This window comes from Miscanthus floridulus, chromosome 7, assembly GCF_019320115.1.
Source record: "Miscanthus floridulus cultivar M001 chromosome 7, ASM1932011v1, whole genome shotgun sequence".
NCBI lineage: Eukaryota > Viridiplantae > Streptophyta > Magnoliopsida > Poales > Poaceae > Miscanthus > Miscanthus floridulus.
This window is the reverse complement of record NC_089586.1, coordinates 100,801,442-100,804,684: the sequence shown is the minus strand read 5'-3', so window position 1 is coordinate 100,804,684 and position 3,243 is coordinate 100,801,442. Positions and strand designations below refer to the sequence as shown.

Here is a 3,243-nt window from a genome sequence, read left to right as displayed (position 1 = left end):
CTAGTATGGAAATAGTTTTTGTCGACGCCTCTGATTTTTTTTTCTACTAGCGACTCGTAATGCATAGACGCCGGTAGAAGTAGAACTGTTGGCCCATGGTTCTGAACCGTCAATGTAAATACTACATTTCTATTAGCGGTTTTTAAGCCTATCGTCATTAGAAATCATGTATTTACATTGGTGGTTCTCTTGAGACTATCGCATCTATAAATTTTACACTGGCGGTAGTCTCAAGAGAACCATCAGTGTAAATGCATGGTTTCTACTAACAGTTTTCTTAACTTGGCGTCGGTACATATAATTTGAAATATGTTTTTTTTTAAAAAAATCCTAAATGATCTCGCATAGAGAAATGATCTAAACTAAAATTGTAGTACTAAACAAGATTGCATGACTTGTGACTTGCTGCTAGGTCTCTTTCGGATTAAAAAAATTGCTTATTTTTGCTCCACGTACAAATTCTAGAAAATGCTCCAGTTCAAATATTTACATAGGGGGTTCTTAAATGACGTCTGTAAAAAGCACTGACTTTCACTGTCCTTCCATGCTGGCGGTTCGAAAAAAAAAAAACACCAATACAAGTCGTAAAAGTTGTGGGAGCGCTTCTGGAAAAGTTTAAAGAGGCAATCTCATTCGACAGACATTGTATCTATCTGCGTAGGCATTCTAACCTCGAACATTGTTTGGCCATTCTCATTGCTCTGTAGTTTGATATCATTCATGCAGGTGAGGTGACACATATTTGTCGGCAATTCTCGGAGCTCTTCTCTATGCTCCAATAGATCTTTGCCATGGTTGTACTAGTATGCAATAGTGTCGGTTTCAATTTAGTTCTTCCGTGCTCAAATAATACGTAGTGTTCCTCTGTTAAGCCCAACTCTTTGGCATTATTTCTACCTTACTGTCATTTTTTATATGTACTTGGCTTTTTATTTATTGGATTCTTCCCTGGTTTACTGTTCGTAGTTCGATGCTATCGGAGGGGCTCGGGCATACTTAAGTTTTTCAATAAGACGAGCTTTTCTTCCTTGCTAATTGTCCCCTGCTGACTTGCATCTTTCATTAGGTTAGTTACGCTCCCACTCATCTACTTTCTTGTTTGATGAAATTCAAGTGCTTTTGCCCTGGGACCTTTTCTTTGATTCAGGAGACCTTGTTGATGTGTGGCATTTGCCCTGGGACTTAGCTTGTGGCTGTGGCGGCGACGGTAGAGGAGAATGAGAAGGAGAAAGATCTCCTATGTGAGGCCGTGAGGAATCCCTAGGAGGTGTTGACGAACTAACACCATTGTCGTCATCGTCATCCAAAAATATAGATTAGAGCCGTTGTCTACATGGGAACCAATATAAAGAGATGTGATAGATAGATGATAAAAATAAAAGACATGTGATTAGACAAAAAAATATTTTAAAGAAAACTATCCATTAGAATATTGTTTCAATGTGTAGTATATATGATTTGATAAGTACACGAGCTATGTCATAATTTCTGGGCTGGGTTTGTCCTAAGGCCCATATCCGGGTAAAGGTGACCAATCAGACAATGTTCAAACATGAGGATTTTATTTTAATATAATAGCTAATTAGAATACTCCGTGAATACCTGGACCAGACAACCAAGCCCATGATCATCATAACGTGAAAGAAGGAAGAGTCTAGCCAGGCATCTCTGTACGAATACTGCCCTATGGGGAGGCAGACGTGACGGTGCCTGCTTGCCTGGTCGAGCACTCAAGTCGTGTTGTCCAGATGGAAATGGAGTGGACGTACCAGGTCCGTTGGTGTTTCGTACCACTCAAGCCGTTGGATTATGAAACGAGGCGAAACATAAACAGAGGCCGCGGGCGAGCGTTGGAACGCGTCCTTGCGCTTGGGGCAATGACGCAGCTAGTGAGGTAACACCGAGGCGCGTCAATTGCTGGTTGAAAACTATCTCCAAACCCCCTCTGTGGCCCACCTGGGCTGCAGAGAATTTTTGGAAGGGTTACCCCTCTAACCAGGGTAAAGCCCTACAACTCACAATGAAATTTTTGGAGTATGATTGCTTAGGACAGTCCCAATGCTAAAAACTACATGTAGTTTCTATACCTATTAATTTTCATAAACGCTACATATAGAAACAATGGCTCCAATGGATAGTTTCTACGGAACAATTTTTTATCCAATCACATACATTCTCTCTCTATTCTTTACCAATCACATCTCTTCGTGTCTTGGTTCTCGTGTAGACATGGTTTCTAACTTAGACCCAGTTTCTATGATTTTTTCCTTCTCTCTTCAATAACTACATTGCCACATCAACAAAATGCTTAGGTGACAGTACAATTAATAACCACAGAAACTATGATAGTTTCTACATTGGGAATGCCCTTAGTGTGTTTTTTTTTATTTTTAACATTTTTTGTAAACTAATTTTAAATCTAACATTGTTTTATTTTTTTATCCAAAACCAACACTTTTGCCCGCGCCTATTTCCCTAGCACGGCGAAACACCTGTGGCGCGCCTTGCATGGTGGCGCGGCGAGAGGGATGATGTGGCGATGACCGGGGCGCTGACCGGTGACGTGGCAGGGTCTGCCGCGCCACCGATCTTGGCGCGGCAGTGACGCGCCCTGATCGGTGGCGCGACAGAGCCTGCTAAAGGCCCGCGGCCCAGTCCCGCGGCGCCACGCCGTGCCCACCGCACGCACGCCCGCGCCCGCCTACCTACCTGCATGCGGCCGCCGCCCCCGCCCGCCCCTGTTGGCTGCCACGCCTGGCCGCCTGCCTGCCACACCCGCCGCGCCGGCCGCGCCACGCACGCTGGCGCGCCACTCTCGCCGCGCCCGCCGCACCATTGCCGCCGGTTGCCCGCCACGCACGCCGTGCCCATACACTGGCGTGCCACCCCTCCGGTCACTCACGGTGGCTGCCCGCCGCGCCCGCCACCGCCCTCACTGCAGCGCCCGTGACTACCGCCGCCGCCCTCATTGCCGCGTTGTACACCGCTCCTAACTGTCGCATGCCCTTCTCTCTATCCCGTGTCCACCCGCCGACGCCGCCGAGGCCAGCGCCCATGCCTCCCGCTCCGGTCTAGCGTGCCGTCGCCACGAGGACGAGCGTCGCTGCCGCGAGATACTCCCCTAGTGTATTTGTTGATTGAATCGACATTGTTAGTATAGTTAGTTAGTAAAATAAATAAAGTTAGTATAATTAGTAAAGTATAGTTAGTATAGTTAGTAAAGTTAGTTAGTTTAGTTAGTAT

General features: G+C 45.9%; 1 non-coding gene across 1 annotated transcript; it reads left to right on the top strand.

The window, feature by feature from the left end:
• The first annotated feature begins 1,859 nt into the window (after window positions 1-1,859).
• Window positions 1,860-1,997, top strand: LOC136468327 (U4 spliceosomal RNA). Its single transcript, XR_010761832.1, has one exon. It is a non-coding gene; the product is annotated as a U4 spliceosomal RNA (small nuclear RNA).
• Window positions 1,998-3,243: the final 1,246 nt, after the last annotated feature.